At 40.0% G+C, this 13,972-nt stretch overlaps 1 protein-coding gene across 1 annotated transcript in view; it reads right to left on the bottom strand.

Annotated features, from left to right (window-relative positions):
- LOC126875445 (golgin subfamily A member 6-like protein 6) overlaps positions 1-12,754 on the bottom strand; it is a 224,919-nt gene extending 212,165 nt beyond the window's left edge. Inside the window, exon 1 of the mRNA XM_050638363.1 lies at positions 12,501-12,754. The gene's annotated coding sequence lies outside the window, so the exon portion shown is untranslated. The remainder of the gene's footprint in view (positions 1-12,500) is intronic.
- Between the last annotated feature and the right edge of the window lie 1,218 nt (positions 12,755-13,972).

The raw sequence follows: 13,972 nt of genomic DNA, 5'->3' as shown, positions 1-13,972 counted from the left end.
TAGGTCGATAGATTTATCGAAATAATTTATATTATTAATTATGTGATCGGTACAACCGCTATCTAATAGCCACACTATTTCGTTCTTACTTATTTCATTCGTCTCACTGCTGTTTGCTGCGTGCGCCGTTGCTATCCATATGCCTGCTCTTGAGTTTCCATGCTCGCCCCTGCCGGTTGTTGATTGACGATGAAAGTTTCCACGTTCCCTGCTCGTATTGCCTTTGTTCCCTCTTCCTCTGTTTCGACCACGTGTTGGACCATGCCAATAGCCGTTACTGCTTCCCGCTTGGACGCCATTTTGACACTCTCTCGCAAAGTGTCCTAATCTTCCACATCTGAAGCATCCTTCCTTTTTTGCAGAAAAGGCGTTGGTTTGCCTTTCTCCTCGATTGGATTTATTTTTCTTCTCTGCTATCTCTATTTTATTTTTTACATACGCTACCGTTTGATCCTCTTCTTTCAATGCGTCTATTATGTCCGCTATGTAGCTGTATTCTTCGGGTAACGTATTCAGCATGTAATTCAGCTTTTCCCTCTCACTTACTTGTGCGCCCGCACCTTTTAATTCATTGATTAATTTCTCAAAATCGTTAAAGAATGATGCTGAATCACTGTAGTTCTCCAGTCTTATGTTTTCCAATTTCCTTCTGCATACGATCTGCAGTGCCGTCGACTCTTTCAAGTACATTTCATCGAACCTTTTTATTATATCATACGCCGTTTTTCCTTCCCTGACATACTCCAATTGTCTGTTCGATATTGCACTATAAATTATATTTATCGCCTTCAAATCCTTTTTGTCCCAGTCTTCATCGTCTCTTTCGTTCTTCATTCTAGTTGTAACAACCTCGCATTCCTTATATTTGAGAAACATCGTGATTCTTTGCTTCCACATTCCATAATCCTCACGATTTCCGATCTCTCCATTTTAATTGATTCTTCTTTTTTTTCTTTTCTTACTCAAGCGTTCCTACGTGCTCGAAGTATATTTTTTTTCTCTGAAAGTTTTTTTTTCTTTACTGAAAACTCACTCGCAAGATCGTAACCACGCACTAAATATCTTGCAAAACTAGTAACCACGCTCTGCTACCATGTTAAGGAAATTCGAGGATTTGGGAATACAAATTATTGACTATATTTCACACACTACAGTTATACATCTATATTACACTCTGAAGAACGTCTTGCACGCACGCTTGTCGCCAACCGACTATCCTAGATTCTTCTAACATCTGGCAACAGTCTTTTGTCTCCACTAAGACCTTGATGCCCTCTAACCCTTACACACACACTCTCATGTACAGTGTAAATGTATCACTTCCCTAACAGAACCATACAACCACTCCACACCTCTGTCAGGCAAAACGTCCATCCCGTGACCGTGGCTACCAGTTATATCACCTCGAGTCTAATCTCACTATCACAAATCTCGAACGATTACAATCAGACTGAATGACAACAATTGCATAATTACCACTATGATAGAATCTAGGCTAAAGTATTAGAGGATTTTCCCAAAATTTCAAAAGAAAGGCTCCGTTTTCCTTTCATCTCCGACATACGTAATGTCATCCGAGATGACATGACACAGACGGAAGCATTTATTTACAGAATATATATCATTTTATATATTCCATTATATTATTATATTCTATATATTATATTATATATCTATTATATATCTATTATATTCTATATATTATTATTATATATTATTATATATGTCGGAGATGAAAGAACACCGGAGCCTTTGGAATTTTGGATAATCCCGCAACAGTGTAACCTAGAGTCTACTATAGCTGTAATTGAACAATTGTAGTTATTCAATCCGATTGTAATTGTTCGAGAGTTGTGATAATGAGCTTGTGCTCGAGGCGACAGTCAGTTGCCGAACGTAGCCGCGGTCACGGGATGAACGCTTTGTCTAACAAAGGCATGGAATAATTCTATAGCTCTCCTTAAAAAGGAAATAGTTGTAACACTCGACAGTAAACATTCCAACGGTCTCTGTCCCGTGGCTCGCCACACGCAGATCCTATTCTTCGAGCAAGATGATTGCCAGATGTCGATGCGTCTCCGCAGTACATGTTCAGCTAGCTCGAGGGCCCGTTATAAATCTTAAGATTTAGTCAACTAAAGTCTTTCAAACAGACAAACAGTCTCTGTCCCATCTACGGGAAAATAGGGGAGACCTATTTTTCAACGAGCGGCGTCTCCCACTAGCAACTTTCCCTCGAGGGCGACTAGCATCTTTTTCTAACCACCGGTATGGAGATTGACCAATTAGCAGCAACGCCAATTGCCCTTACTTTCTGAACGATGGCTTTTCTCGACGAATCCGATGATCTCGTGTCCTTAGACACACCCTAATATAGTTTTCCTCTGTGGCATCATCGGGACGGGAAAGTCACTCTCGCTCGCGATCTCATCGATGAAAAGAGTAACCTTTTACGATCACTGAATATTACGCGTCCGACTTAGATTTTGTGAGTACGTTCATCTATCATCACGTCGACCGCGAATTCGTTATTGGACCTAGGATCATTGTCATTAGTTCCTCGAGTACCTAACTACCACGGTTACTTGTCCGGTTCTATAATAATCGTATTTGCACTAGTCAATGTCTTCTCTATTGCATAACGACAACGTGTAACCCAAACGAAGATTCGTTTCACGCCCCTAACCCTAATTCTAATGTAAACTCGACATATATATTATATAATATTTATTATTTATAGAATAAGTATTTATATCAGTATACATATACGAGACGTAGAATAAACATTTTTATCGCACATCTGGAAGCATTGGGAACCTTTAGCATTTTAGTATTATTCCAAATGTTACCGACTCAGCGTCTCGATGATATTATTTGTTCCCTTCAGCACATTATCCAGTCCAGCACATTGTTAAATATATAGGTATCTCCTTTCCATAACACATCTTGGATAACAAGCTTTTGTGGCAATCGCATATCCGGAGATATTTACTTGTGTACACTGTACTCCAATGATGTGACGTCAATCGAGCTTGATCGGCCTGCGGGCGTTCGCAGAGACTTGTCCTAATAGTAATAAAAATGGAGCGATATATGGGACTCTGTAAGAGGTGGTGCTCTATCTTTAAAACCATCTCAATTTCCGGCATGAATTTTTCTGGCAAAAATCATCCTGGTAACCAAGTGATTACTACCTAGCGAAGCTACAAAAGTATGGATTGGAACACACAACAATACTCTATTGAAAGTACAACAGGTTTTCTATGCTAAGGAAAATGAAAACTGGTGTTTTCTCGATAATGCCTAGACTAAAAATAGAGTGTATTTTTTCGATTTTGAACTTGAACATCTGATGACGAAAATGAGAGCCTATTGAACTATGCGTCTCATTTAAAAGATAGACAGAGCCACGTTACCTTTCTTTAAGCGGTAGGGAGTACCACGAATAATCTATACTGGATGAAGAAAAGGCGGCTCTGAATCAGAGTTTCATCAAATACTTAAAATAATAACTTAAAACAGTCTTGTTACATTTAGACTTCTTCAGAATGGTAATGGCAGTGAAATCTGAGCTGATGTATGGTTTTCGTTGCAATCTAGCGCGGCTTACCTTGCACAACCACATAAATAAATTGGCGAAGGTGGGGAGTTATAGTACCTAATTAGACTTCTTCTGCTAGATGAGATAACAAGCAGCAGGTCTCGTGTCACGACGTCCGACGACGTTCCACGACGTCCCGCGACGTTCCTCAACGACCCACGACATTCCACGACATCCGACGGTGCCCCCGCAGGGGGTTATTAGTCCAGTCTAATTCATCAAACAGTTTTGGATGATCTAGACTAGACTAAACTATTAAAGTAGTTTTTTGCTTGATATATCTCGGAATTATAAATATATGTTGTTTACCAATAGAAATCGAATCCTAATATTGAAATTAACGTTACACTTTCAGAATAGTACATCATGTATTATTATTTGGGAAACGATGGCAATTACTCGGTCCCATCACGGGGAGGTAACTACGCAGGGATTCTATTTACGTAAAGAGTTTTTAAGCATCGAAAGCAGAAGATATAAAATTATTTGATGGCAAAGAAGTAGCGTGTATGGAAATTTATTAATTAGAATAGGTATAGTATGTGGATCTACATAATCACATTTGAACATTGAACTTACCATCGAAGAAACCAAACCTCGTTGCCATCGATTAAATCGCATTTGCTTTTTCAGTTCCGTGAATGCGATTTGATTCCTTGGCTTTGAGCGAGTACGAAGAATTACATTTCATCCATAGACGCTCTACAGTTACACTTTGTATTAGCACTGATTTTATATGAAATAGTTAAGTGAAAAATTAAATACTGTGCTTAAAATTAAAAGATAAAACTAAATGGAAACAAAATACCGCTTCAAAGACTCGAAAGATTTCGTTAATACTAAATAAAACAAAATAAATCATTAATTTAATCGCTATGAGTTGGTTTTATTGGTTTAAATTTATTTATTGGTTTAAATGAATAGTAGAATTGCTTCCGATTAATGGTGTAAATTAAGAGCATAATTATTTTAAATTAATGGGAGGCTTTTGTTATAAATTATTATTTTAATTGTTAAAAATTAATGGAGTAATTGTTTCAGATTAATAATATATTGTTATAAATTAATAGTTGAACTGTGAGGCATTAACAGATCAAACGTTGTAAGTTAATGGTTTAAATGTTGTAAATTATTAATTTAATTGTTACAAATTAATAATTAAATTATTAATAAGTGAGTAAAAGTTCTATTTTTATCTACACAATACGGCAGCTCAAAGAAAAATGAGCTCCCGCGCGAGTCGTAGTTCCTCATATACCTCGTACAAGTCGTGGAGAAGAAGATTCAGAGACGTAAACGATCTCGCGCGACGTTGTACAAGAGAATGTTGGATTGGATGGAAATCCATAAGAGCACATGGAAAACAGCTCTATGATTTTTACGAGTGGAACCGTTGCCTCCATAATTCATAAATAAAAAAGCGTATTATCAATGTTCATTAAAGGCTTGCACAGGCACCGTGATTGTCCCTACGGCGAGTATCCACAAGAAATACAACGAATTACGACACATGTTCGATATGACCTCCGTTTTGTCGTAAACAGAGCCTAACGCTTCTCTTAAAATTTTACCGTATCGAGAATGCAGTGTTGCAGTTCTATCGCAATAGACACCGGCGATGCGTACACTAACCTCCTCATGTGTCCCCAGAGGTCAAAGTCAAGGGGATTTAAACGTGGGGACCGAGCAGACCAAAGCACAAGTCCCCTTCCACCGATCCATCAATCTCCAAAACAGTTAGACAAATGTTCCTACACTGCGTGGGTAGAATGTGATGTGATTAAAATTGATCGCTACGTGTATTTGTTACTCCAGTGTCACATTTATTAAATGTTGTCTCATTAGTAAATAATATCCTCGCGGGGTAATTGGAATTGCGTTGGATTTTCTGACTTATCCATTTGAAAAAGTTTTCTTCTGTTTTTAACTCGTGAACTTTCTGAAAGCTATACAGGTGTAGACTTTTCCCCTTCAATACAGGCTATACGGTGCTGTTGCTGACAACTTCTTCAGCAGCAATAACCCTCGTATTTAACCTGAGATTTTTTTCAATGCGGTGCAGTATTCCGTCTCCCAGATCCGGATCGTCGTGCTGAATTCGTCCGCCAGGTTTCAATGTACCTATATCCTGAAATCGATAATCTATTTTAAAAAATATCTTTGTGCTAGGTATATAGTTCTATTGGTGTGGTAACAAAGGTGCATGTCCGAAAGTTCTCCAAATGTATACGATATTTTGTAACACATATGGCGATTTAAATAATAAACAACGAATAGTAATGCTACACTGCATACAACACTCACTGCGCGTACTGCACACCCAATACACCTAAGTGACACTCAAACTTTATATTTTCAGTTCTCTGAAAGTTTCTCATCGACTGTCGGAATGATTCTGTCCTTTCAAAATTGTTCTAGCCTTTTGCCTCAAAATGGCTACAATATGGTAGCGACAGAGAATTCATTCACGAAGAAGAATTTACTATATTCTTTGCCAATGCTTATGTAACTTAAATTTATATAACTCGGATTTATCCAGGAACAATCATAATATTTCAGAAGTTCCTTACGAAAACAAGGGTGTGGTATCGAGGAAGCAAACAGGCTGTGCATCAAATGTGTTTAAAAAAGCGTAAATCTATTTTGTACAATCGTCAAACTTTATATAGCTGGAGATTTATTCATAATTCGTATTTACTAGATGGGTTTCGGAAATATGTCTATTTCTCTTTGTACGTACTTTCAAGCTCTAAATAGTAGTCAATAAAACAATAAAAATATTGGTACATCGTCTTCAGTTTGTATTGTTTTATTGGCCATTATTTAAGGCTCTGTATTTAATATCAAGTAGTCCGTAGTTGCATGACTGTGAAGGCACTGATAGTATTCAATGTGAACAGGCTGCAGTCAGTGTAAAACACTACTTAAATATTTTCTACTACTACTACTTTAAATATTTGTTTTTTTTGCTGAGAGTAAAGCAAAAGCGCTGGCGCGTGTGTGTGCGTCGAAGGGAGTTCGCATCGGCATTCTTAAAAGAATTCGCGATCTGTATTAGATTCAATTCCACTTTATACGAGCGCCGGTTTCACGTTCTCATCTCAATAGATACAACAAATAAGTGCGATAAACTCTTTTTATTTCAATCAGATATACAAATTCTCTTACCGACCTAGACGATTCGTATCTGTGGTGTTACGGTTACCCGAGTTTATATTATCTTTCCTGAATTTTACAAATGACCGTACATGTTGTACGTAAAGCAACGTAAACATCTCACCAACAACCAAGTCTTCGCATCCATCATCGTGACTGTATCTCCAAGAGCAGTGTTGTGTCGCGTAGGACATCTGCACTCCATCCCTAGCTGTTGGACAGCCAACGGTCTACGTACCGTCATTCCGACCCTCAATAAATCTAAGGACCCATTATAAACCTTTAAATTTAACTTCATTGTGTCAACATATGTTTTTCAGTCGATCTGTTTGTCCTGAAGGATTTTTAATCCTAGAAATTTTTTCGGTTCGCGGCTGGTTATTAGAAAAGTCCTTGGGTTTGTTGGGCGCTCTTAAAACCACGGAGAAAGCGGGTATTCACTTATTGGGAAACACCGAATATTTGTCTAACAAAACAGGTTGGTTTTTCCCATGAACAAGATCACCCACGAACCACGATGGTAGGAGGCTTCCTCCTCATACCTTCAGGCATTGACGTGGGTCATAACCAATCAACATCGCGGATCGTTACCCTCAATTTTCCTAACGAAAAGTGTGAACAACGGATCCGCGTTCTTCATTCAAAGGGCACACCCACGCCGAAATTTCTTCCGTAATAACATACGAGCGACAAGTCAGTCTTAATCACGTCATCTCTCTAAACTTGTTCTCCGGACTACAGGACAGTCACTTCATATCTATACTTAGTCTCCTCTATTGCTACGTCAACTAAAACAACAGACTCAACTGTATGAGCTTTGCTTTATTGTGCATGTGTATCGCATCTTTATACGCCAAATCATCGTCTACGATGTATATCATACGCAATGGTGTAACTCTTAAGTGTTGAAAATATATAGTTTATAACCCTGTTAATCGCAGCGTTATACCACCTCAACCACCCACATTATCTCAACGGAAATCAGGGGATCCACCAATTCGCGGTGTCGATTATTACGTGTTTCCTCGCGATTGCGTCTCCCCGCGATTGGTCGAAAATACAGTGTCAATCTCAGAGCTATTGCATTTGCAGACGACCTTGCTATTGTGACATCAATCACATCTCAACCTACATCAGTGATAAAACATCGACCCCCGACTTTCAGACTCCTTTTGACACATCACCACCTTATCATCATAGCCTACACCAAGGCTGTGACGCGCATTAGTCACACATCAGAGATAGGATACATACCCCCGACCTTCGGACACTTTTCCACATCCTAACCTACACCTAGCCCCTCAACATCCTAAAACCAAAACGTTTATAAACCGAGATTTCACCCAGCTCGTGCAGTTCTTGTTCTAGTTGCTGTTCTTGTACAACACCCTCTTTACGGTTCAGTGTTATTCTATTATTGTAAGTGCCAAAATTATAAGAAAGTTCGATAAAAGAAAATTAATAGTTGGGTTACGACTCAGCTTTCTTTTCTCTTACAACCCAAGTATCATTTTTACGTGACACTAGCTTGGTGGGTCTGAAAAAGAAGCAAAATGTGGAGGTAGATTTGAATCTCCACATGAAGACGATATTAAATTGGTGTGAAAATTCGGGTCTCCAGATAACAAAGGAGAAAACGGAGATTATATTGTCGACGAGAATGAGAGTTCCGAAGAAGTTTAATATAACATTGACGGGAGAGGTGCTTAACACACGCGAAAAGGTTAAATACCTAGGCGTAGTGTTACACTCTAACAGAAATTATTTTGATACGGTTTGTAATAGAGCGGGTGCGATTGTAGGAGCTATCGTTGTTCCGCAGTTTCTGCGGGATAGTAATGAGGACAAGACAGGCAAAAGAAAGATACAAAGGCGGGGTGATTCGGAAAAGGGGAAGAAGAGGATGATGACTATCTCCGAAGAAACGGAGGCATTTGTTTGATAAGGAGTTGACGCGTCGAATGGGGTCTCGTCGAAGTAATGTGGTATTAACAGTGCCGTCGAGACCCTCCGCTCGAAGGATTGGAAGAGGAGGGGTTTTTTAGGGGGTATGGCACTACCATCAGCCGAGTCCCACATAACCCGGCGGCGCGGGTTGTTTGGTATGCGTAATGCATTTCCCCTTCTCGTATAAAAAAAAAAAGAAAGGCACGTATCCTCACCAGTTGGAGCGTTCAAAACGTTAGCTGGCCGGTTCGGACACATACACTTACACATTATCGTGATGCAATGCTCGCAGGGCTATCGATATTGTCTATCGTGTATCGATCGTTTTTCGCGTTAGCCCGAAGCCGTTCCCATTGCTGCTATGGAAGCGCCAACTATCGCCTCGGCTTTCCGCTTGGATTTCTCGTTTCGGCGTCTCTTTAAAAATAACGGCCGGCCACGGACGCTAATTCGAATCGTGTCTGTTTAAAGAGTTATGCCGGTTGCTCGGCGTTACGCACCTGCGCACATCGACCTATCATCCCTTGTCTAATGGGATCGTAGAGCGCTTGCATAGATACCTTAAAGCGACGATCAAGTGCCACGACACGAGCAACTGGGTCGAAATCCTGCCGATTGTTTTGCTAGGCTTTCGAACCGCGATAAAGGAGGACTTAAACGTGTGGCGCCACTCGACACTAACTTCTACCGGACGACGGTAGCGCAGTGTCACTTCATGTTGGTGTAATTTTTTCTCTGCATATCTATTAGTCTCTGTGACTAAAAGGCTTATCACTTTTTCATTAACGAATAACGAAGACACTTCACTTGCGCTAATGTCAGACGGCAAATCCATCAGAAATCCGCTTTATCCGGTGAACGGAAATGTCTGTTGCCTGTTAGCGAATTCATTCCATTCAAATATCAACGAATTATCAATAGAGTCGAGTTTCTCTACTTCGTTTATAGCAAGTTCTTCCAACATGTCTTTGATGTCTTTGCTTGCACATGCTTCCTCAACATTCGAACTCGATGAAATTCTATTTATAATTTTTTTTCTAAAATTCACTACCTCGTCATCACTACTCTCCTCACTTTCAAATATATTTTCACGCTGTTTACTGAACATTTTGAGGATGAAAAAATCACTTATGTACGTCTCACAAGTATGCTTCTCGATTAAATCAAAGATTTGAGATATCTGCCATGATATCCCTCGGAATACTCTAGCTGGAAAGTTTATCGCTTTCTCCATTTCAGAACTAAATATATTCTTTACAATGAATCGAAGACAATAAACAGTGAATCGAAGGCGATAAACGGTGAATCGAAAAAGATATACAATGAATTTCCGTTTATCGCTCTATTTACGTTCTGCGTGCCGGCGGTCGGATTTGGGCTCCGCAGGAAACATAGCCGAATCACGCTGGGCGACGAACGTGTTAAAATCTACGTTAAATTATTCCATTCGTAAAATATGCAATATGTAAAATGAATTTCATTACAATTGAAGATTTTTTTGATACATACAGCTTTAATCGATAATGCATTCTGTAATGTTATCAGTGCCTATGGCGTATTGCTGGTTTCCCTTTGAATCGGATCTCAAACGCGAGTGCATGTTAGGAATCTGTAAATGACTGCTTTCTGCTTCACTGTTTCATTAAGCATAAGCGTTTTGAAATCGGAAATCGTAAATCGTAAATCCAATCGCATAATGTATAGTAAACTGCTTTAAATTGCCGGTTACCTGTATTACTATCGCACCGAGTCTCTAAAAATTCCAGAAGAGGTTAATGCAATTAATGGATGAACTCGATGAATATCTAGAGATTTTGCTTTATTATTTTGAAAAAGATGAAAAGATGGGATTAATGAATTTACCAATGAAAATAGAAGTAGATGTACTATATATTCGTTAATTCTATTATTTAAAACGAAACTATTTGACAAATTTAATTAAAGACTGTAAAGAATCATGTGTCGCAACCATGAAGTTTAGACGTGTATTGTTTCAGGAGTGTTTTTGTTGAGATATGTGTAATTTTCTGTGCTGGACTGAGTTGAGTGCGTAGTAGAAATACTTATATGTATATATCAGTGTGTGGAAGTATGTGTGTGTGCGCAGCGTCTCGAAACAAAGGAATGTAAACAGTCAGTCGGTTAAGGGTCGTCGAAGAGTCGGTTCACAGTCGGGTATAGTAGAAGGTGCTGAGACGCGTGCAAGTGTGTATCGATAAATATATAAAGAATCGTCCATGTAATAAATATATCATTATTTTAGTAATAACTGTCAATATAAATTTAATGTTCCTATAACATTATTTCGGCTTCAAAGATCCACAATTCTCAACAGTTTTAAGTGAGATAAAGTAAGTCATCGATAGGATTATTTATCTAACAACAAAGTAGGCTAGCTTTATTCACAGAATAGTAGATTTTATAAATTTATTCTATAACACATCATGGTTAACATATGTGGTTCATTGTGCGTTGTCGCTTTAAATTCGGCGAATCTCGAGCAATTTGGCTGTAAAAAGGAAGATTAGAAATATCAAATTGGGATTAATTTTTTATTTTTTTTTTTTTTTTATTAATCTTGGTCCGTGCCTTTCGGCTTTGGACGATTTCCAGATTACATCTCTTAGATACTTATATTTAACGCTTATCCTTCTTTGGCTTTTGCTTCCTTGCTATGCTCCCTCCCTGTCGTTCCTCCCCCTCTTCTGCTGCTCTTCTCTCCTCTATTATCACTTTCAGTTCTGCCAGTCCTTCTCCAGTCTCATTTGGTGTTTCTACCATGTTCCTTGCTCCTCCTGTTATCTCACATTCCTCTAATATGTGTTTCAAGTCCTCCTCTCCTTTTTTGCATAATCTGCATGCTCTTTCTCCCTCCTCTTTCCAGTGTTCCCTTGCCCTGGTTTCGTTACTACATCTAAATCTTGCTACTATACTTCTGTCCTTCCATTTCATCTTTCCTTCTAGATACTTTGGTAGCCCTTCTTTTGCTATGTTTCTGTAGTGTCTGTTGTATTTAGATTCCCTTATTCTTTTCTCCCTCTCCTCTGTTTCTCTTTTGCTTCTTTCTTCTATGATCTGGTTCGCTGTCATCCTTTCTTGTCTATCTCCTGCCACTCCTTGAGTCCTTCCCTCTCTCGCCTTATCCTTAGCAGCATTCTTCCTTCCGTATTTATTGTCTTGTCTTTTGATCTCCTGCTCTTTTCTTGTCCTAGTTCCTCGTTTATCAGCCCTCCCTCTTCTCCCGTTCTTGCATTCCAATCTCCTCCTATGATCGTCACTTCCTCTTTCCTTCCCTCTACTCCTTCCTCCATTTCTTTCCATGTCCTTTTCGTGCCCTGATTATACACCACCACTATTCTATATGTCTTTTCCTTGTACCTTATTTTTCTTTCTACTACGTCGTCACCAATTTCCTTATGCTCTATTTCCCTCAGATTTTTGTTTACGCCTGTTATTATACCCCTTTCTGCTCTTCCCTTTTTCCATTCTCTCCTTGCTACCCTGCATTTCCAGTCGTATTCCTTGGGCAGTCTATGCTTTACCCTTTCCCATTCGCTTTCCTCTGTTCATATTTCCGTGAGGCCGATTACGTCAAATGTCCTTAAATATTCCTGTACCGCTTTGTCCTTGTTCATTATCCCTGCTATGTTCCAGAAGCACATTTTCAACCCCTTTATGTCCCCCCTTTCTTTCTCCTTATCTCAACCTCTCGCCTCTCTCCTTCTTTCTTCCTCTAGTTTCTCCTCGCTTTCGTTCCACCTGTACCATCTGTCCTCTATTTTCAGCTTCTTGCAACCTATTTCTACGTATTCCCCCTTCTCCCTTTTCGCTCTAGCTATTCTTCTTAACCTTCGCTGTATTTCTCTTTCTTTCTTCGTTAGGTCGTTATCTATGTATATTCCCTTCCCCAATTTACCTTTTTCTCTCATTACCCTCGTCTTCTCCTTCCACGATTTCAGCGTTGCGATTATTATCGTGTTCTTTTCTCCCACCCTTACCTTCTGTGTCCTTTCTACCTCTACCTCTAATTTCATATTTTCCTTTATGAACTCTGTCTGTCACTGTCCCGTTATCGCTTTCTTCTGTTCTCTTTTCTGTTCTGATTCTATTCTCCAACTCTTTCTTCTCCCTTTTCCATCTTTCCCACTCACTGTCCCATCCTTCTCTTTCTGTCTCTCTCTCCTTCCTCCTTCTCTTCTTATACTTTTTCTACCCTCCCTTCGTGCTTTCCCCCTTTCTTTCCCTTCTTTCCCCTATGTCTTCCTTCTCCTTTTCCCCTTCACTTCTTACTTTTTCACAGCGCTTACTACCCACGTGTTACCTTCGCCCGCGTCCAAACCGGAAGTCCCCAAACTCTACTATTAATTTCTTGTATATGGGGGTCCATTGTTTCCATTGTCTCAACATTACTGACGGCAGGCTGAGCATGCCGCTCTTGCGTTGATAGAACCCGAAGCTCATGAGGCAAGCTCGCATCTAAATTAACCCTCATGATATTGCGCGGAGCCGCTACATTTTGTCATCTCGCCACATGGTGCTTTAGGACGTTTCTACCACAACTTATGCGTCCCTGTTGAATGGGGGTATCCACATGTTGCAAACTAAGGAGTTTATCCAGGTCCCCTAACGTCATAAAAAGACGCTGGGATTCCCTTTTCTCGCAGACCGGATAAGCAACCAGCGGCATCATTATTTTTAAGCTCCAGGCCAGGGACACAGCTGAGTCGTCAACCATGATCCCCTCCGAAGCGGACAAATTCGCCACAGCGCTTCCGGGACCGAGGCTCGATTTTTTTCCAAATCTTAACAAATTTTTAATTTTCTCTTCCCAAAGTAATTGTTCCAATCGTGCCCATCTCATGTCCATTTCAGCCATGTTGTCAACAATATTCTTCCAAAGGAACGGATTCTTTCTTAACCAGTTGCTGTTATTCCTCCTTCACGGCAATTCCCGTCGCTCGGCAAGCCGACAATTAATTTAATTATTTTTGTCTTCCACTCCTTTGTCGCCACACTCTGTTTAGCTACGAACGCCGCGTCTGGGGGACAAATCTCCACGCCGACGCGGCGCACATGTTACATGTTACGCACGGGGAGGTAGAGGTGCGACTTGAGCAAGCGAGATGGAGGTCTCTCCTGCCCCCGATCAACCATGACTCTCCAAGGGACCCACAGCACGACCGTTAAATAGCGGCGTGCTACTTACACCGAACTGTGGAACCCCGAGAACGAGGCCCCCACTTCCGACATACCCCCTCGTAGGGACAT

Source organism: Bombus huntii, chromosome 18, assembly GCF_024542735.1.
Source record: "Bombus huntii isolate Logan2020A chromosome 18, iyBomHunt1.1, whole genome shotgun sequence".
NCBI lineage: Eukaryota > Metazoa > Arthropoda > Insecta > Hymenoptera > Apidae > Bombus > Bombus huntii.
Note: the sequence above shows the minus strand (reverse complement) of the source record. Positions and strands in the feature narration are given on the sequence as shown.